The following is a 23,109-nucleotide window of genomic DNA, read 5'->3' as shown; positions in this document are numbered from 1 at the left end:
GCTGCTGAGCCTGCGCGTCTGGAGCCTGTGCCCCGCAACGGGAGGGGCCGCGATGGTGAAAGGCCCGCGCACCGCGATGAAGAGCGGTCCCCGTACCGCGATGAAGAGTGGCCCCCACTTGCCGTAACCAGAGAAAGCCCTCGCACGAACTGAAGACCCAACACAGCCAAAAATAAATAAATAAATAAATAAAGTAGCTATAAAATTAAAAAAAAAAAAAAAAGAACACAACACAACTGTAATTTAAAAAAAAAAAAAAAAAAAAAATGAAGGGGACACAAGGAAAAGAAGACCCGTGAAGCAGTTCTTTCTTCTTTCCTTAGAGAATCTTTTCTCCATTATTCATCTTCATTCATTTCAACAATTATTGATAACTTGCAATACGTTAAAAGTGTGAGAAAATGCTATTCTTCTTACTTTTCCTCACTATAACTGTCGTTGAATAAAATCTTTCCAATTTTCCTTTATGTCATTTCTTTACTTTTCCTCAGCTTTATTGAACTGTAATTGACATATAGCATTGTGTGAGTTTAACGTGTTGATTTTTTTTAAAAATTAATTAATTAATTTATTTATTTATGGCTGTGTTGGGTCTTCGTTGCTGCGTGCGGGCTTTTTCTCTAGTTGCAGAGAGCGGGGGCTACTCTTGGTTGCGGTGCATGGGCTTCTCATTGCGGTGGCTTCTCTTGTTGCGGAGCACGGGCTCTAGGCGTGCGGGCTTCAGTAGTTGTGGCTCGCAGGCTCTAGAGCGCAGGCTCAGTAGTTGTGGCGCACAGGCTTAGTTGCTCCGCGGCATGTGGGATCTTCCAGGACCAGGGCTCAAACCCGTGTCCCCTGCATTGGCAGGTGGACTCTTAACCACTGCGCCACCAGGGAAGTCCCTAATGTGTTGATTTGATACACGCTTACATATTGCAAAATGATTACTGACAAAGCACCTCCATCATGTCACATAATTACCATTTCTGTTTTGTGGTTAGAACATTTAAGATCTACTCTCTTAGCAACTTTCAAGTATATAATAGAGTTTATGCCACGTCTTAATCACATCAATCTTCCATGCAGTGTGGAACCTGTATCCTTCTCACTCACCCCTTCAACATTTATTGTGTTTCTACTCTGTGCTGAACTGGGTCAGACTCTGGGGATGTAGAATCAATTAAAACATAAAACTAGAGCATAATACCCCACTCCTTAAGTGTGGGCTGTGCATAGTGACTTCCTTCTAAAAGGTACAATATGGAAAGGGGAAGAAACGACTAATTGTACAGTGGAGAAAATGGATGCAGCTGATCCAGGTCAACAACGACAGTGAGAAGTCACGTTGATAGTAGGTACCCTTGAAAGGTTGTGATGAAAATAGTACTTTGCCTCTATGGTCTTCCTCCCCAAACCCATAACCCCAGGCTAACATTGAGAGAAACGTCAAAACAAAAAAAAAGAAATAGAGAGACATTCTGCAAAATACCTGACCAGAATTCCTCAAGACTGTCAAGGTCATCAAAAATAAAGTCAGAAACATACAGAACAGACTTGTGGTTGTCAAGAGGGAGGGATGGAGTGGGAGGCTGGGATTAGCAGATGCCAAGTGTTATATACAGAATGGATAAACAACAAGGTCCTACTGTACAGCACAGAGAACTATATTCAGTATCCTGTGATAAACCATAATGGAAAAGAATATAAAAAAGAACGTATATATATATATATATATATATATATATATATATATATATATATATATGTATGTGTGTATAACTGAATCACTTTGCTGTACAGAAGAAATTAACACAACATTGTATATCAACTGTACTTCAATAAAAATAAAAAAATAAAGTCAGAAAAATTCTCAGAGACCAAAGGAGCCTAAGGAAACATGACGACTAAATGTCATGTGGTGTCCTGGATGAGATCCTGGAATGGAAAAAGAATATTAGGCAAAAACTAAGAAAGTCCCAAAGTATGAACTCTAGTTAATACTAACCTATCAAAACTGGTTCATTCATTGTAGCAAATGTATCGGAGCAACGTAAGATAATCATAACGGAAACCCACTGTGGGGCATTTGGGAGTCTCTGTGGTAACTTTGCAACTTTTCTGTAAATCTAAAACTATTCTGAAACAACACATTTATTTTAAAAAATGGAATTAGACTTCAAGAATGTTAACGAGGGAGAAAGACAGTGATTAAAGGCTGTGACGCAGTGTGGTCGATGGGTGTGCGGCATTCCAGAGAACGCAGTCTGCGAGGCGAGGAGAGGCAAACCGTCACGGAGGAGGGGGAGTGGCTGGAGACAGGGGGAAGCTATGGGTGACGTGCGGACAGTTAGCGAAGGCTTAAAACATTGTCTCGCACCAGACAGGTCCTCCTTGAGGTCATCAGCATAAATTTTGGCCAGGAACAGCCAGCTCAGATGAGCAACTTTCTCCTAACAAGCAGGCCAAGAGTAGAGACGGCTGGTGCTATAGATCGACCTGGATAAGGGATCAGCATTCAGTTTCTGTCAAATTCTCTCTTTTGATATGAACGATGATAAATGCACTTTCTCCTTGTCCAAATATCTATTCCTTTTCAAAGGTGAGGGAGAAATGAAAACACTCAAACTGTCCGGTCTAATTCCTAGCAAGGTGGAGAGCCATGGGAAGGCCATTCCCTGTGGATCTTCTTTTTAACCCTACACCTGGGTATCTCCAGCGGTACCAGCCTTAAGTCTCCTCTGCTGTTGTAAAGTCTGAGGACAACACCAGCTCAGGTGTAAAGCATTGTCTTCCTTAGACAACTGGACAAAGAAAAATGACCTGAACTCCAGGTTGTGAATAATTCACTTCCTTTACTTACCACATATATTGTTGCTTGGAGGATATTTATAGGCTGTGATTATGTCTCTTTGAGTCATGTTTTCAGACTATATAGATTTAGACCACTCTCTCACCAGTGTTAGCTACTGATTTCTATAACATTCTTTGTCCTCCTTTTCCTAGTCAGTTGTTTCAGAATAGCCCGTAATGATCCAGATGTTTAGTTCTTATTCTTTTTTAAGGTCTATATATTACCTGCTTAATTTCCTTCATTTCTAGCCTAAGAATAACTAACTTAAGGTCAAGCTAAAAAGCCTCTGTGCTTTTAAGTTTCTATCACTTTCGCTCATCGGTTCTCTAGTATTTCTTATATAATATCTTTCCTTCACTTTGTAACAGTAATGATATCAGAAAATTAAATATTTACATTTTTATATATGTGTCTTTTAGTTAAATGATACATACTGGCATGTGATTACTAGTGCTGAGTCTTCTCTATTGATGTCTGCTTATTGTGTATAACTAAGCGCTAAGCATAAAGAAAACCAGCACAGCCCAAGAGCCTGATGTGTAGATCCTGTTCCCAGCTCATCAGTGCCAAGCTAGAGAACCCAGGCATGTCATTTAAGGTCTCTGAGTGTCCGTCCACTCTCTCATCTGTAAAATGAGATATTAATAATTTTTATGCCTACTTCAGAAGGTTTTTGTTAGAACCTCATGAGAAATGCAAAAATGTTTTGTAACCTTAGAAAGTGTTACACAAAATTACTAAGGTTATTTTATATTTATCTAGTTTGGCTGGAGGCAGATGAACCATAGGGTTCTATTTCTCTGACTCTCGGAGACTTTTAAAAAACTGGAGACCTTTTTGATTTTCTTTTCTTGTTTTAATGTCCTTTTGAAACACGGAGAAATATTATCTTTACTTGGGAGGATGTGTTGAAATGATCTAGCCCTCTTTGGATTTCTTTGACTTACATCTTGCTTCTCCAACCCTTTAAGAATTTTCTCTAAGCCACCGTCAGAATTTTTTGCACTATGCTTATTCACCTTTTTCAGTGTGAAAACTGCAGAATGTGAGAAATGGGATAGAAGGGGTGGTTGAAGAGGAGGCTCCATAGAATAAGGAATCTGGAAGAATACAGGCACACCTTGGAGATAGTGCAGGTTTGGTTCCAGAGCACTGTAATAAACTGAATATCATCATAGAGCAAGTCACATGAATTTTTTGGTTTCCCAGGGCATATAAAACTTATGTTTATACTATACCGTGTCTATTAAGTGTGCAGTAGCATTATGTCTAAAGAAACAATATACATACTTTAATGAAAAATTATTTTATTGCTAAAAAATGCTAACCATCACCTGAGCCTTCGGCAAAGTCCTAATGTTTTTGCTGGTGGAGGGTCTTGCCTGAATGTTAATGGCTGCTGACTGACCAGAGTGGTGACTGCTGGAGATTGAGGTGGCAGTGGCAATTTCTTAAAATAAGACAACAATAAAGTTTGCCGCATCGATTGACTCTTCCTTTGACGAAAAAATTCTCTGTAGCATGCAGTACTGTTTGATAGCATTTTACCTACAGCAGAACTTCTTGCAAAATCGGAGGTAATCCTCTCAAACCCTGCCTCTGCTTTATCAACTAAGTTTACAGAATATTCTAAATCCTTTGTTGTCATTTCAACACCTTCACAGCATCTTCATCAGGAGTAGATTTCATCTCAAGAAACTACTTTCTTTGCTCACACATGAGGAGCAACTTCTCATCCATGAAAGTTTTATTATGAGACTGCAACAATTCATTCACAACCTCAGGCCCCACTTCTATTTCTAGTTCTCTTGCTATTTCCACCACATCTGCAGTTACTTCCTCCACTGAAGTCTTGAACTCCTCAAAGTCATCCATGGGGGTTGGAATCAACTTCTTCCAAACTCCTGTGAATGTTGATATTTTGACCTCTTCCCATGAATCACGAATGTTCTTAATGGCATCTAGAATGGTGAATCCTTTCCAGAAGGTTTTCAACTGACTTTGCCCAGATCCATCAGAGGAATCACTATCTATGGTAGCTATAGCCTTATGAAATGTATTTCTTAAATAATGAGACTTAAAAGTTGCAATTACTCCTGATTCATGAGCTGCAGAATGGGTGTTGGGTCAGCAGGCATGAAAACAACATGAATCTTGTTGTGCATCTCCATCAGAGCTCTTGGGTCACCAAGTGCATAGTCACTGAGCAGTCATATTTCAAAAGGAATCTTTTTTTCTGAGAAGTTGCTCTCATCAGCGGGGCTTAAAATAATTCAGCAATATCCACAGATGTACTGTCATCCAGGCTTTGTTGTTCCATTTAGAGAGCACAGTCAGAGTAGATTTAGCATAATTCTTAAGGGCTCTAGGATTTTCAGAATGGTAAATGAGTACTGACTTCAACTTAAAGTCACCAGCTGCATTAGCCCCTAACAAAAGAGTCAGCCTGTCCTTTGAAGCTTTGAAGCCAGGCACTGACTTTTCCTCTCTAGCTGTGGAAGTCCTAGGTGGCATCTTCTACCGATATAAGGCTGTTTCATCTACATTGAAAATCTGCTGTGCAGTGTAGCCACCTTCATTAATGATCTTAGCTAGATCTTCTGGGTCACTTGCTGCGTTACCTTGTGCTTTTATGTTACGGAGATGACTTCTTTCCTGAAACCTCATGAGCCAACCTCTGCTAACTTCAAACTCTTCTTCTGCAGCTTCCTCACCTCTCTCAGCCTTCATAGAATGGAAGAGAGTTAAAGCTCTGGATTAGGCTTTGGTTTAAGGGAATGCTGTGGCTGGTTGGATCCTCTATCCAGACCACTAAAACTTTCTCCGTATCAGCAATAAGGCTGTTTCACTTTCTCATCATTCGTGGGTTCACTGGAGTAGCACCTTTAATTTCTTTCAATAACTTTTCTTTTGCATTCACAACTTGGCTAACTGTTGGGTGCAAGAGGCCTAGCTTTCAGCCTATCTCAGCTTTCAACTTGCCTTAATCATTTCTAGCTTTTGATTTAAAGTGAGAGACGTGAAACTGTTCCTTTCACTTGAACACTTAGAGGCCACTGTAGGGTTATTAACTGGCCGAATTTCAATATTGTTGTGTTTCAGGGAACAGGCAGGCCCAAGAAGAGGGAGAGAGACGGGGGAACAGCCGTTTGGTGGAGTAGTGAGAGCACACACAAGTTCACTGTCTTACAGGGGCTCAGTTCGTCCCCAAACAATTACAATAGTAACATCAAAGATCACTGATCACCACAACCAATGTAATAATAATGAAAAAGCTTGAAGTATTGCAAGAATTACCAAAATATGATGCAGAGACACAAACTGAGCAAATGCTATTGGAAAACTGGTGCTGATAGACTTGCTCCATGCAGGTTTGCCACAAACTCTCACTTAGTTAAAAACATGGTATCTGTGAAGTGCAATAAGGTATGCCTACATAGACGTCCGTTTACTACAACATAACACTTAATAGACTTTGAATAAATGCCTATTCAGTAAAGGTAGAAGGTCTTATCGTATCCCTGTCTGCACACGTACGTGTGCATGCACACACACACGCAATGTTAAAGTATGTGGGATTTTCTCCATTACAGCTGCAGAGTTTATGAAAAACAGAAATCAGGATGCAGGTGTTGTCTGTGCCAACATCCTATAAGGAGAAATTAACAAAGCTTCAGCTTCTATTGAATACTTTTCTGAATTGGTGGAATCAGCCAAACCTGCGATACTCACATAGAATTATGGAAATTGGAAGCAAAAAGCTGGAGTCTACTGGGAATGACAGGCTCAAGATGAACTCAGCTGGAAAATTTGGCTAACTAAAAGTGACATCCTTTGTGCTGGAATTTTTCTATCTGGAAGCTGCAAAAAGGCTGTAATTATTTCGAGTTTTCAATGCAGCCCTTTTCAAACTAAGCCTTTCCTTTTCTTCATTGCTCTGCACCTTTCCTCCATGTGAACTCAGGTGTTTGCCAAGCACTGAAGTGGGAAATTCATACTGGTTTTATACACACATGCATTTCCAGGGAATGGGAAGCAACACAACTTTTGCATTCTCTATGCCAAGGAAAACAAAAGAATGTTTGTACATCAAAACCTTTATCTTGTGCATAGGCTCAAAATACCTGAGCCTGGCTAAATAAATCATCTAATAAGAAATGGCTGATTAAGGCCAATGAAAATTTCTTTGCAAGTTAGTGCTTTGTCTCCATGGAGAAGCCAATACAAAAACTTAGACTTACCTTGTGGCTTTTGGGTCCCAAATCACAATGTCAGCATCTGAGCCCACAGCTATTCTTCCTTTTCTCGGATACAGATTAAAGATTTTAGCTGCATTTGTGCTGGTAACTGCCACGAACCAGTTTTCATCCATTTTGCCACTGTGCTGTAAAACAATTCAAGGAAGAAAATACATTTCTTTTCCTGATAAATGATAAAACACTAAAAATCTCCTGTCAATCAAAGTATAAGAATTTTCTCTCTTAGAACCAAATAAAACTGCATCTAATTTCTTATATCGTGAAGCCAAACACATCTGTGACTACTGATAAATCTTAAACAATCATAATGATAATGATGGGGATGAATGGGGTTATATTTTGAAGCCTGAAGATAATTTTTCAAAAACATATCAGCTTAACAAAACAGCCCCATTAATTTTTCCCATTCTTTCCAAAATCACACAGACAAGAGCTAAATATTGGTAACAATATTTCCAATTCTTGTTTAAAGTTTACTACCACCACCTACTACATTTATAATCTGGGCCTAAGATTTATGAGATGATCATGTAGACATTATATGGAATATTATAGAGTTAAAATAAGATAGACCTATAATTCAGGTGACAACGCTTTTAGAAATCAACTAAGAGGTTCAATTTTGTGCTACTGAAATTTACATGAACCAACAGTCATGGACAGTCTGCTATAAGAGATTTTAATATGGACAAACTTCAGTGGGATGTGATCCCTCTAAAATGATTTGTTTTTAAATGTTGAGAATTTATCCCTATGTACATTTACATGGCAAGAGCATCCTTAAGGTTTATTTAATTACCAAAGGGTCCCCATCTCATAAAAACATTAAGAACCATGTCCTGAAAGTAATTTTCCCCTAAATAAACCATCTGAATGTTTCAGAAAATAACATAGGCTCCTGTATATTATGAAGAAGTATTTGATCACTTTAAAGCCATTTATACACTTTATATATTATGAAAATCTGCTGTAATGAAGGTACTCATTGTAATTCACACAAGTTCAAAGTGAAAGGTTGGACTGTTATCAAGAAAGTCTAAGCAAAGAGAAAGAGAAGAAAAGTCATCTGGGATGCTTAGAATTAGGGTAGAGGTAGCAGGGGGTGGAGAGGACAATTGGTAGAAGATAGGGCTGTAGAGATGTTTTGAAGATCCTTGCATGTAAATTAACTGTTCAAATATCATCCAATAAGTAATGCTGAAAATTAAAGGATTTTAGAGAGGAAAGTAGCATCAACAGACCCTGGTGTTTGAAAGGCAACTCTGGTCTTAGAGTATGGGATAGATTGTAGTAAGCCAGAGAGTGGAGGCAGGGGCACCAGCTGTGAGACTACTGCAATGGTCCAAACAAGACATGGGGCTCAAAGTAGAATGGTGGACATGATGGTGGAAATAAGGAGGCATTTTGGAAATAAAATTGACAAGACCTGGTAAAATATTAGAGCTAGAAGTGAGGGGTATGTGTAAGGGATTCTGAGGTGTGAGATGTGATTAATGTGCCATTGAAGGGAGGGGTTCTGAGAGATGGGTGAGAATGGCATGACAATGGGGACCTCAGGTCTTACCAGGCAAGTCTCCACTGCTGATCTTTACAACTACACTTGTCAGCTGGCTGGATAGGCTAACATATGAACATTTAGCCATTTGATTCTTCTTCATCCTCAGGTAGAAAATTTTAAATCATGAAATTTTTAAAAAAAATCTTTCTATATTTTGGATTATTATTTATGTAACCTCATACAGCAGTTTTTAAAACATAATATCCAAAAGTTCTTTAAAAGGGATATCTACATTTTTATATGAAAAGGAGGTATGAACGTAATAAAAATTCTTCATGTCCTTTCAATCATTCCAAGTATTTATATCAGTGACACATGAGGAACTAGGATTCAAAAACATGGAAATCAAGTCGAAGTGCTATTACATTTCAAAGATTTCAAGAATAATCCTCTAGGTACCCAATCTAAATTTATCCCCTAATGTCTGCATCATGGTGCAAAGCATCCTCTAAACCATGCAGAGAAGAAAATTGTTTTTCATTATTATCTTGGGGGATGGCATGGTGGTGGTGATACTGTTGTATTCCCAGTTTCCACTCTAGTGAAAACAATCAAAAAACTTCTCTATGAAGGCTTTTGCCACTCTGGTCCTAAAATGGGCCAGATTCTGGCTGAAAAATCAGGCAAAACAGACTGAATCCTGTGAAACTCACCACGCCTTTTCCCCATGTTACTGACATCCGGTCCTCAACACCATTCACTCCATTGGGAATCTTAGTAAAATCATCCTTCCCAAGAGCTTTCTGGCAGGTGTTGAAAGTGCAGTGGTCAGACCCTGTTATGGTTAGATCACCACTGTAAAAGAGAAACACACAAGAGCAATAGGGGTGAGTAGATAGAATATGTCAGGAGGAAGCTACCATAACCTTCCCTGGTCTCTGGACCCCATTCTCAACTGATAGTCAGAAAACTGCAATGGAGAATGAGCAGCTTTTTTCAAGTACATATTTCACCCATGCCTGTCTCTATTCCAGGAAACACTTTTGGAGAATAATACTCTTACATGAAGCATGATGAAGGATCGTGCTTGGGTCAGAAAAAGTGGGTTCTAGGCTCCATCACCTATTGGTTATATGACTATGAGTTTGTCCAATGCTCAGTTTCTCATCTAGAAATTGGTAATTATATATACTTGATGACAATTATTCAGGATCACTGGCAATAACATAAGTGAACATTTCTTGTGAGTACAGAACTACACAAAGATGAACCAGTGTGATTCACATGAACAGAGGCAGCCCCTGGCCACATGGCAACGTTGTGATGAGCAGAGGTGGGACACTGGCTGAGGATGTTGAGGTCACGAGCAACAGGAATTGTGCTTTGACCTGTGAGTCACCTCGGGGATGTAGAAGGCTGAAGGAGGTAGGAGCCTGAAAGGAAATGGCAAGTGAACTCTTGGACAGTCTGTGGTGAAAAGCTCTTTGTTAACCTGGATCTGAGTATCCGTGAATGGGGAATGTCTGAATGTCCACGAATGGTGTATTTCTCAAGAAAAAAATGATCAAAATGTCTCCCAAAACAGCATCTGAAAATAGTTTGGATGGCCTTTCATGGGGATAACCTGCTCAGAGGGTAGGATTTTGCCTTTCACCTCTCCAGTGGCTCTGCCCTAGATCATCATCTCTTGTATCTATACAACAAGCACATCTGGTTCCTGGGTTATATCAGCATAGAAAAATATTCAAGACTATTCTGTACGATAAAAATGGGGCATATTGAAGAGACCTGGTCCTAGGCAGCAAGAGATAGAAAAGACAACGAAAACATCAGAGCAGAGGAAAATTTCAGTAAAAATGATCTGATTTCTCTGTGGCCAGGAGAGATTTTACACCACATCATAACACAATTAAGCCAATGCTTTTGGGTCTCCAGATGAAGGATTCCCCAGGGCCTGTGAGATCAAGTAGAACAGAAGACTGGGAGGTCAATGGAAGGTCCAGATGGTAGGACAAGATCTCCTACACTCAAAACACTCAAGTTTTGGGACTAGCAAAACATCTTCTTTTGGCAAAACATCTTACAATCATCTACTAAACTATTACTTAGCCAATAGATTCATGAGGAAGTCCGGCGTTGAAGGGTCCGGTCGTAGGGGTGGACCCATAACGTGATGGGCTGCATGGGGCCATTCTCTATTCCAGTAGTGAGTGCCAGCTGTGCCGAGACCTGCTGCGATGGGTTCTCCATAGACCACCTTCCCTGGAAAGTTCAAAGGGAAGCGTTCAGCACCTCGATTTGCTCTTAAGAGAGCCATTTGACAAACACATAAATATTAATCTTCTCTGTCCTACATAAACTACAATTTACCTCTCTGATCAGGACTGAAAAGTAAAATCTACTGTTTACTGAGCCTTTACTATGCTCCAGTCAGTGTGCATTGCGTATTGTGGTAGATGATTGTACCCACTCGCTGATATTAGGCTTGGCCTCATGGCTTCCTTTGGCCAATTATATATGAATAGAAGTAACATGTGCTGCTTCCAAGCAGAACCTGTTAAAGCCACAACGAGTTCTCCCTCTGTCATGAGACCAGTAGAAGCTGCTTCTTCAGGTGTGTCTCAGAATGAAGAGACTATAGAGCAGAGGCATAGCCAACCGATGATGGATATGAGTATGAATAAGAAATAAATCTCTGCCATTGTAAGCCATTGATATTTTTGGTTAACTTGTAACTGTAGCATAACCTAGCAAAAGCTGGCTGATATATGTGCCATTCTAATGGAATCTTCTCAAAAACCCTATCTGGGAAAAGCTATTATTATCTCCATTAAAGTATGAGTCCTGGGCATATATCTAGAGAAAACTATAATTCAAAAAGATACATGCACCCCGATGTTCACTGCAGCACTATTTACAATAGCAACCTAAATGGAAGACATGGAAGCAACCTAAATGTCCATCAACAGGTGAATGGATAAAGAGGATGTGGTACATATATACAATGGAATATTACTCAGCCATAAAAAATAATGAAATTATGCCATTTGCAGCAACATGGATGGACCTAGAGATTATCATACACTAAGTGAAGTAAGCCAGACAGAGAAAGAGAAATAGCATATGATATCGCTTATATGTGGAATCTAAAAAACAATGATACAAATGAACTTATTTACAAAACAGAAATAAGACCCACAGACATAGAAAACAAACTTATGGTTACCAAAGGGGAAGGGAGGGAGGGATAAATTAGGAGCTTGGGATTAACAAATACACACTACTATATGTAAAACAGATAAACAACGAGGACCTACTGTATAGCACAGGGAACTATATTTAATATTTTGTAATAATCTATAAGGGAAAAGAAACTGAAAAAGAATATATATATATGTATATATGTGTATAACTGAATCACTTTGCGGTACACCTGAAACTAACACAGCATTGTAAATCAACTATATTTTAAGAGAATAAATAAAGATAAAACTTTTAAAAAAGATGAGGTTAAGGCTTATAGGATTAAGTAACTTATGTACAGTTAAATTACATGCACTCAGCATAGATGGGGTGGAGAAGGTAGGGTCCGAATCCAGGCATTTTGACTTGAGTGGTCCTAACCTCTACACTATACTATCCTGATGACAATGATCATATGGTCATACGGAGTCCAACCACACTATATCTCTGTTGCAAGTAGATTGATCATCTTTGCACACCCTTAAGGTATAAACCTCCTCTAAAAACTTATGTTAAATAAAATAACACTCAGATAATAAAATTGTAGCCAGGAATGCATATTTATAAAATCATGCAAATGAGGCCATCAAAAGCACACTATGTTAGAAAAGTTAATAGCTTGTAGTGAATTTGAATTTAAAATCAGGAGCCTATCTCTGATTAGGATTTGTCAGCATAATAGATTCTTTGGCACCAACCTGCTCATATCCAAGCAGTCATGAAGGAGAGTGCACAGAAAGGAGAAGCTGGCATCCCAATTACTTCACTCTGGTTAACCAGATGCCAGACTTTAGTTAAAATCCTGATACACAACTGAAATGCACTGATTTCCTCAGAGTCCTGACCGTGGATGGCCACCAGCTGCCTGAGTCATATTGAGTTGGAACGTAGCACCCTATTACCTCACAGATCATTTCTCCCCAAAATGAGCCATCTTCCTCCAGTGAGCCTAGGGATTTGAAAAACCCTGAAAGCAAGGCTGCTTGAAGCCTAACCAACTTTGCCTCTTATGTAACCTAGCATCAAACTACTGTTAATAAAAGTTATCCTCCAAGAACTTAGCCACGGCTAATATCCTTCACTTTCACGATATACACACATTCGGTGAATCCCACCCCGTTTCTTACTGTCCTATTCCCAGAAAAGAGGAAATGCCGTTAGTATCTCCTTCTGGTGTACCGAACAAGAAACAATCACTTTTAACATGAACTAAGAGGTAATGCACTATTTACTGGAGAGATAACAGGACAGGCATGGTATTGTATTTGCAGGTAAAAAGAGACCTTCCTATTCCAAGAGAACTTCTTATGGATGCTTGGACAATGAAAACCTCAGATTCTTTTTTTTTTTTTCTTCACTGTAACAGCTCCTTTACTTTGCAGTGAAAATTGATTTGTATATTCTTTGCCTCTGAGTCCTTGTGGGATTTTTTTTTTTTTTAATTCAGACAGAAAGTCACAAAAATTATACTCATCCTCATCAGTTCACTCAGTCCCATGTAATTAATTTTTTTTTTCATCTTGATCTTTTGTTAGCACTTTTATGAGTTCATCAGTTTTTCATTAGAGTTCTGAAAATGCTTATTCATTCAGTTCAGCAGTACAGTCAGTTACCAGAAACCTGTACTTGTCAGAGTCTTTTCCATGAATTTCTTGAAGATGAAACCCTTTTATAGGAACATATTTGCAAAATCATCAGAGTACACCCAGAACTGTCTGTAAATGACAAAAGACTTAAAAATGACCACGGTTAAAGATTTGATGAAAGTTCATAATAATGCAGTTGACAAGAAAATTAGTTATTTCTGAGATATACATTTTAAAGTAATAACTAGGATTATTACTTATAACATTATACCAGAACATATAAGATTTTTAGAAATTTCATGTAATGTCTGAAACATTTATATTAACATATTTCCATACATATTTCCATACAAATATAAGATTTTTAGAAATTTCATGTAATGTCTGAAACATTTATATTAACATATTTCCATACAAATAACCCAATGAAAGTTTAGTATTAGTTGTTTTGTTTTGTTTTTTATACTGCACGTTCTTATTAGGCATCAATTTTATACACATCAGTGTATACATGTCAATCCCAATCGCCCAATTCAGCACACCACCATCCCTACCTCACCGCAGTTTCCCCCCCTTGGTGTCCATATGTCCATTCTCTACATCTGTGTCTCAACTTCTGCCCTGCAAACTGGCTCATCTGTACCATTTTTCTAGGTTCCACATACATGCATTAATATACGATATTTGTTTTTCTCTTTCTGACTTACTTCACTCTGTATGACAGTCTCTAGATCCATCCACGTCTCAACAAATGACTCAATTTCGTTCCTTTTTATGGCTGAGTAATATTCCATTGTATATATGTACCACATCTTCTTTATCCATTCGTCTCTTGATGGGCATTTAGGTTGCTTCCATGACCTGGCTATTGTAAATAGTGCTGCAATGAACATTCGGGTGCATGTGTCTTTTTGAATTACGGTTTTCTCTGGGTATATGCCCAGTAGTGGGATTGCTGGGTCATATGGTAATTCTATTTTTAGCTTTTTAAGGAACCTCCATATTGTTCTCCATAGTGGCTGTATCAATTTACATTCCCACCAACAGTGCGAGAGGGTTCCCTTTTCTCCACACCCTCTCCAGCATTTGTTGTTTGTAGATTTTCTGATGATGCCCATTCTAACAGGAGTGAGGTGATACCTCATTGTAGTTTTGATTTGCATTTCTCTAATAATTAGTGATGTTGAGCATCTTTTCATGTGCTTCGTGGCCGTCTGTATGTCTTCTTTGGAGAAATGTCTATTTAGGTCTTCTGCCCATTTTTGGATTGGGGTGTTTGTTTCTTTGATATTGAGCTGAATGAGCTGTTTATATATTTTGGAGATTAATCCTTTGTCCGTTGATTCGTTTGCAAATATTTTCTCCCATTCTGAGGGTTGTCTTTTCGTCTTGTTTATGGTTTCCTTTGCTGTGCAAAAGCTTTGAAGTTTCATTAGGTCCCACTTGTTTATTTTTGTTTTTATTTCCAATACTCTAGGAGGTGGATCAAAAAAGATCTTGCTGTGATTTATGTCAAAGAGTGTTCTTCCTATGTTTTCCTCTAAGAGTTTTATAGTGTCCAGTCTTATATTTAGGTCTCTAATCCATTTTGAGTTTATTTTTGTGTATGGTGTTAGGGAGTATTCTAATTTCATTCTTTTACATGTAGCTGTCCAGTTTTCCCAGCACCACTTATTGAAGAGACTGTCTTTTCTCCATTGTCTATCTTTGCCTCCTTTGTCATAGATTAGTTGACCATAGGTGCGTGGGTTAATCTCTGGGCTTTCTATCTTGTTCCAGTAATCTATGTTTCTGTTTTTGTGCCAGTACCATATTGTCTTGATTACTGTAGCTTTGTAGTATAGTCTGAAGTCAGGGAGTCTGATTCCTCCAGCTCCATTTTTTTGCCGCAAGACTGCTTTGGCTATTCGGGGTCTTTTGTGTCTCCATACAAATTTTAAGATGATTTGTTCTAGCTCCGTAAAAAATGCCATTGGTAATTTGATAGGGATTGCATTGAATCTGTAGATTGCTTTGGGTAGTATACTCATTTTCACAATGTTGATTCTTCCAATCCAAGAACATGGTATATCTCTCCATCTGTTGGTATCATCTTTAATTTCTTTCATCAGTGTCTTATAGTTTTCTGCATACAGGTCTTTTGTCTCCCTAGGTAGGTTTATTCCTAGGTATTTTATTCTTTTTGTTGCAATGGTAAATGGGAGTGTTTCCATAATTTCTCTTTCAGATTTTTCATCATTAGTGTATAGGAATGCAAGAGATTTCTGTGCATTAATTTTGTAACCTGCAACTTTACCATATTCATTAATTAGCTCTAGCAGTTTTCTGGTGGCAGTTTTAGGATTCTCTATGTATAGTATCATGTCATCCGCAAACAGTGACAGTTTTACTTCTTCTTTTCCGATTTGTATTCCTTTTATTTCTTTTTCTTCTCTGATTGCCGTGGCTAGGACTTCCAGAACTATGTTGAATAATAATGGTGAGAGTGGACATCCTTGTCTCGTTCCTGATCTTAGTGGAAATGTTTTCAGTTTTTCACCATTGAGAATGATGTTTGCTGTGGGTTTGTCATATATGGCCTTTATTATGTTGAGGTAGGTTCCCTCTATGCCCATTTTCTGGAGAGTTTTTATCATAAATGGGTGTTGAATTTTGTCAAAAGCTTTTTCTGCATCTATTGAGATGATCATATGGTTTTTATTCTTCAATTTGTTAATATGGTGTATCACATTGATTGATTTGCGTATATTGAAGAATCCTTGCATCCCTGGGATAAATCCCACTTGATTGTGGTGTATGATCCTTTTAATGTGTTGTTGGATTCTGTTTGCTAGTATTTTGTTGAGGATTTTTGCATCTATATTCATCAGTGATATTGGTCTGTAATTTTCTTTTTTTGTAGTATCTTTGTCCGGTTTTGGTATCAGGGTGATGGTGGCCTCATAGAATGAGTTTGGGAGTGTTCCTTCCTCTGCAATTTTTTGGAGGAGTTTGAGAAGGATAGGTATTAGCTCTTCTCTAAATGTTTGATAGAATTCACCTGTGAAGCCATCTGGTCCTGGACTTTTGTTTGTTGGAAGATTTTTAATCACAGTTTCAATTTCATTACTTGTGATTGGTCTGTTCATATTTTCTGTTTCTTCCAAAACCTCAGATTCTTGATCTGCCATCGCTTTACAAGTTGACAACTCAGGATTTTTCCTGGTACTTCATTACAGAGGAAAGAGTCTAATCACATGTTCTGTTCAATCATTTGGCCCATCAAGGTGGTATGGGAATACAGTTCCAAAATTTCTACAATTTTAATAGTTCTCAGGAAAAATTAAAAGTGTCAGCATCTACCAGGAGTTTGCCAGGACTCTTTTGAAACCAGATGACAGGTAATTTCCTTGGAAGGGCTTAGCACCTTTAAAATATGACGTGCCACTTTTTGGGTATATACAACAATCTCTTCGTTAACAGGGTTATCTTCAGCTGTCTCCCCATTAATTATCTGTAAGTACTTAAAAAAATGAAAAAATAAAAAAGTAAAAATTTCTAACTATTCTTCCCTGTATTTCACAATGGTTCTAAGACATTTTTCAAAGGACTAAACAGCATGCAAGCTGTAGAAAGGAAACAAGGGGCCTGGATAATACATAAATTGAAGAATCAAACTAGATTAATTAAGCATAATGGCGGGTTCTGTTAGATTTGGGCCAGAAATAAAGTAGTAATAAACATATCTAATGTATGTATAGCACTCTAGAGTTTGCAAATACAGCTTGAAGATCATATACCTTACTTGACCTTCATGGCAACCCAAACACTGATTTGACAGACAAAGAAACTGACAATAGGACTAATTTGTCTATGACACAGGGGTAGTGAGTGGTACATTAGAATTAGAATCCTAGTATACTGATAACATACCATACATACGCAGTATGTTAGTAGGAAAAGTATCATTTTTCATTTCTTGGTAAAGAGCATGTATTTTTTTTTTTTTTAAAGGATTTTCTTATTTATTTATTTATTTATTTATTTATTTTTGGCTGTGTTGGGTCTTCGGTTCGTGCGAGGGCTTTCTCCAGTTGCGGCAAGCGGGGGCCACTCTTCATCGCGGTGCGGGGACCGCTCTTCATCGCGGTGCGCGGGCCTTTCTCTATCGCGGCCCCTCCCGTCGCGGGGCACAGGCTCCAGACGCGCAGGCTCAGCAATTGTGGCTCACGGGCCCAAGGAGCATGTATTTTTAAAAGTCAACCATAAGATCTGTGGACATGGTTAAGCAATTTTCCAATTTCACTTACTGGTTTGATTTGCTACACTTAACAGGTTAGTAATGAAAAGTCCTAAATCTGTCCTAGTCTGATACTCTCCTGATTACATTCGAGACCAGACGATTTCAGCAACTCCTGGGAGACAGTACATATCCATCATTAATATCCTCCCACTGTCTCGGCAAGTTTCACATTATGTTGTATCCTGTCTCCCCATACGTGTTCTCTCCTTCTTTCTCCATCCTTTAGCTCAAAACCAAAAAAGAGTCTTCACTTATGATGCAATCTCCCAGTTAAAGGAGTTCCGCTCTCTGAGAGATTGTTACGACTTCCAAATAGTGAAACATGTCAAACTAACCAAAACTACGCCCCATCCCTGACCAGACAGCCCATTGTTTATTAGATGAAAGTGACAGAGCAGATGTTAACATCTTATCTGAATTTGGGAGCAGCATGTAATCAAGTCATGGGATCTTTTAGAAAAGGTTGAAAGATGCAGAGAAGCTGGCATAGGTGCCCAGGAGTGGAAGCACTGCCTGCCAAACAGAAGGCCAAACACTTTTATAAAAATAATTTCTCCCAGCTAGAAGGATAAAGTAGAACCTTCCTGGGCTTTGCTTGCATTCAAAATATTACACTTACAATGAAAGAAAATAATTGAGAAGGAAAATATGTAGAAGCAGCATAATAAAGTAGATCACACAGATTTAGGTTCAAATCCTGATCTTGCTTTTAGTTGGTGACCTTGTGCATGATAAGTCATTGCTCTTGGTCTCAGTTTTTCTCATCTATGAAATGGGATCATAAAGTCCCTCTAGTGTGGCAATTTTGTGAGGATCAAACAACTTAACGTATACGAAAATACCTAGCATCTTCCTGGGATCCTGCAGTCACTTCATGTTATGAGCTGAATTGTGTCCCTTGTCAAAATTCACATGTTAAAGTCCTAACCCCCAGTATCTCAGAATGTGACTGTATTTGGAGATAGGGCGCTTTAAAGAGGTAATTAGGTTAAAATGAGGTCATTAGAAGTGAGCCCTCATTCAATACGACTGGGGTCCTTATAAGGAGAGGAAATCTGGACACACACACACACAGAGGGAAGACAACGTGAAGACACAGGGAGGAGACAGCCCTTCCAAGCCAAGGAGAGAGGTCTGGAGCGCACGCATCCTTCCTTCAGTGCCCACAGGAAAACCAATGTTGCCAACACTTAGGTCTTGAACTTCTAGCCTCCAGGACTGTAAGAAAATTAATTTCCGTTGTTTTAAGCCACCCAGTCTGTGGTACTTTGTTAGAGCAGCAAACAAATACATTCTACAAATGTTAGTTTCCTTATGGTTACACAATTCTTTTTTTTTTTTTTTTAATCTTTTAAAATGGGCAGTCTTGAACTGCTTTGCAGTTGGACATAAGGTAAATCATCTTGTTCTAAATTTAAAGGACAAGGGATGTTTGGATGTTCATGCACAAGAGAGAAAAAAGGAAGCCTGAGATTCAAATCCACCTTAACTCGGGCACACATCAACCCTTTCTTAGGAAAAGCACTGGTTACCAAGCATCAGCTCATAGTACTTGCGTGAGATTTGGTTTTCTCTATTCAGCACCAACAAGCAGGGGGCAGTGTGACCACATGGGCAGAGAGTGGCCTCTGTGTGGCCCTTTTTCCCTGTTAGTCCCCAAATACAAAAGAAATAGCTGTGGGGGGGGGGGGCAGAGTTTAAATAAAATGGAAAATAGGACATCTAAACCTCTCTGTAAGAGAAGTTTATATTTTACAGCAATAAGCCTAGAAAATAAAGCTTTCTACAACATGGAAAACCAAAACCAAAGCAAAGCAAAGCAAACAAAAACCCCCAACCATCATGTAGCCCAGTTCACTGTGAGCTACCTGAGAACCAAAGTTATCTTAATCATTTTTGCAAATCCAATGCCAAGAGCACAGTGCCAAGCATATATTAGATGTCCAATAACTTGGTTTTTTATGAAAAGCATAAAGAAAACATTTTATTAATAAGTTCAAGTGAGAGTCATATTTATACCCTAAAGACACAAATATGGATATAAAATAGAATTAGCTTTATTAAGGTAAATTAAAACAAGTTAAACAGGGAACTAAAAAAAAGTACTGAAAATTTCAGTCATTAATTGGTAAACAAATTTATTATAACAGATATACACCAAAGAGAGCATCAAGTAAGTTGCTGGGAGAAATCGCCACCATTCTAAGCAAAGCACCAGAAAAGTAATGAATCCATATGCATGCAAGTTTTACTGGGAGGTGGGAAGGAGAGGTGAACAATATGTTTTTTTAAACATTATTAATTCCATATGTCAATACACGGCAGAAAAGGAACATCGATACCCAAAGCTACTCAAACCAAAGTAAAAAGTACCTCTGCCACTGAAACAAATGACATATATTGACACATATACTATTTGGACAAAGACTAGAGTGAGTGAGAGAGGTCTGAGAGTGGTAGGTGGGAACTTGTATATGAGATACAACTTCAGCTGGTTTGTCCAACTTTATACTGGGGGTATGGAGCAAGGGAGGGGGCATTCTGCTTCTGGAAGAAAAGGATAACACTCTAGGGACAGCCTTCTGATTCCTTTGCCTCATTTTTTGCAAAAGTGGCTTCTCACAGTAAAGATGGGAACTAACCTAGTTACTCAACTTAGATTAACTGAGACTTGAAATAAGCATGAAATTGAAATTCCTTGCAAACGGTCAAAGGCAACTCAGCTTTCCATGGCTTGCATGTGAAAGCTTTCTTCTTTTCCCTGTAACCTGCTTTTCACTTTTTATTGCAGGTGCTGAATGCTAAAAGGAAATATCATGGTAGGGAAACCGCAGGCTTTGAAAGAAAGTTGATGGACTGAACATGCATTCCCGTCTCTTGCTTCCCAGTTCACATCAAACCCTGGTGAAGATGTACAACAGATGAACAAAATCCAAAACTGTGCTGAGAATAAAAAGAGGAACCATGGCCGACCAGAGGTTATGACAGATTGTAGGAAGACAGAAAGCTGATGGATGGCAATGCTTATAAAGGAAAGTAGAAGCAGCTACAGCTTGAACTCAAACGAGCAGAAGGGTCATGACAGACACTCCTCCTAGTGTGGGGAAGGGGATGAGTTGGGGCAGTTAGCCCTCATCCCACCCTCTGCCTGGGGAACAAAGCTTTCTAAGGTGGTGCTGATGCTACAGAGTGACGCTCACCTGAAAACCGAAGCTCACCAGTGACCACGCCCCATTTACATTCACAAAGTTCATAGTCTCATTGTTGCTGCTCTCATTTGGGGGCGGGGCCTGCTCAACAGCAGAGGGAATCCACACCAGCTCCTTACTCTAATCACCTGAACTGTCCAGTCATGAATACAGACAGCCCAAGATCACCAGACACTTAAAGAAAAAACAAACATAAAAAGAAGGGCCAAGATGTTTAAAAAAAAAACTGAAAAATTGACTCAGCAAGAAACAAAGATAATCCAGGAAACAGAATTAAAAAAAAAAAAATCTCTGTTAGTATTCTAATGAGGTCAAAAAGATCTCATCTACTGAAGGAAAAAAATTTAAAAGTAAGCAACTGTAGGAAAAAAAAAGAGCTATCAGAGAACAAGTGTTTTCTTGGAAATAAATATATGATTACCAAAATTAAAGTTTATTAGAAGGAAAGAAGAAGTAAACAAAATCCTTTCCTAAAATACAGAGCAAAAAGCAGGTTTTTTTAAAGGTGAAAGTAGTTAAAGGACATGGAGGCTTAGTTCAAGAGGTCTTATACTGGAGTTCCAAGAGAGGAACAGAGAAAATTAATATGAAGGAAATAATAGAAGAAAAATTTTCAGAATCAAAGATCAGCCTTCAGGGGCGTCCCTGGTGGCGCAGTGGTTAAGAATCTGCCTGCCAATGCAGGGGACACGGGTTCGAGCCCTGGTCTGGGAAGATCCCACATGCCACGGAGCAACTAAGCCCGTGAGCCACAACTACTGAGCCTGCGCATCTGGAGCCTGTGCTCCGCAATGGGAGACGCAACGATAGCGAGGGGCCCACGCACCGCGATTAAGAGTGGCCCCCGCTTGCCGCAACTGGAGAAAGCCCTCACACAGAAACGAAGACCCAACACAGCCAAAAATAAATAAATAAAAAAAATTAAAAAAAAAAAAAAGATCAGCCTTCAGATTAAACAGACATCTGAACATGAAGGTGAATTTTTAAAAATCCTACTGCTAAACATAGTCTTAATATAATTTCTGGAAGTCTAAAATGAAGAGGAAATATAAAAATCTTCCGGATGGTGAAAAAAGTGACAAACGGACATGAATTTTATTGGCATTTGTCTATGTATCAGTAACACTAGACGCCAGAAGAGAATGAAATGGTGCCCTTATAATTCACAAGGAAGTAATTCTGAACCTAGAATTCTATGTCCATTCAAGTTGCAAACAAGCTTGAGGACAAAGAATCAGAAAATTTACCTTCTAACACTCTTCCTTTAAAACTCACATGAGAGGGACTTCCCTGGTGGTCCAGTGGTTAAGAATCTGCCTTCCAGCACAGGGGACACAGGGAACTAAGATCCCACATGCTGCAGGGCAACTAAGCCCTGATGCAGCGAAATAACTAACTAAATAAATATTTTTTAAAAAAATCACATGAGAGGGGCTTCCCTGGTGGCGCAGTGGTTGAGAATCTGCCTGCCAATGCAGGGGACATGGGTTTGAGCCCTGGTCTGGGAAGATCCCACATGCCGCAGAGCAACTGGGCCCATGAGCCACAACTACTGAGCCTGGGCGTCTGGAGCCTCTGCTCCGCAACAAGAGAGGCCGCGATAGTGAGAGGCCCACGCGCCGTGATGAAGAGTGGCCCCCACTTGCCGCAACTGGAGAAAGCCCTTGTACAGAAACGAAGACCCAACACAGCCAAAAATAAAAATAATAAATAAATAATAAATACAAAATTTAAAAACAAAAACATAAAATCTGGAAAAAAGTTGAACACCTATATATCCACTGCAGACTTTACAATTAGTATTTAAAAAAAAAAATTACATGAGAATCTTCACAGTAATTCAAGGAAAGGGGAGAGATGGGATCCAAGAAACAGTATATCCAACCTAGGATTCTGTGAAAAGAAATCCAAGGATGGCATCTCTACAGCTTGGAAAGTATAAAAATAAAGCAGAAAGCCAAAAGATTCTCCTCCTAAAAAAATATCTCTGCAAGAAGAGCTGATTCATTTCAATAGAAGCTGATTCCATTCAATAGAAGGTATGAGGTAGAAGCTGGAAAATCTTCATGATACAGTAAAGAAGGTGTACATGTTTCTTTTCTGAACCTATATTCAAAAGAGCTAACTGGAAAAATTCCAAGCCCAAAAAAACTTTACAAGACAATAATGGTCTAAATATGTAGCCAATTAAAATAAGGCATG

At 38.9% G+C, this 23,109-nt stretch overlaps 1 pseudogene; it reads right to left on the bottom strand.

The window, feature by feature from the left end:
- The window catches only part of LOC103005762 (dihydropyrimidinase-like), a 118,253-nt pseudogene that overhangs the window by 64,721 nt on the left and 30,423 nt on the right, over positions 1-23,109 (bottom strand).

Source organism: Balaenoptera acutorostrata, chromosome 6, assembly GCF_949987535.1.
Source record: "Balaenoptera acutorostrata chromosome 6, mBalAcu1.1, whole genome shotgun sequence".
Classification (NCBI taxonomy): domain Eukaryota; kingdom Metazoa; phylum Chordata; class Mammalia; order Artiodactyla; family Balaenopteridae; genus Balaenoptera; species Balaenoptera acutorostrata.
This window is presented reverse-complemented; position numbering and strand designations above follow the sequence as displayed.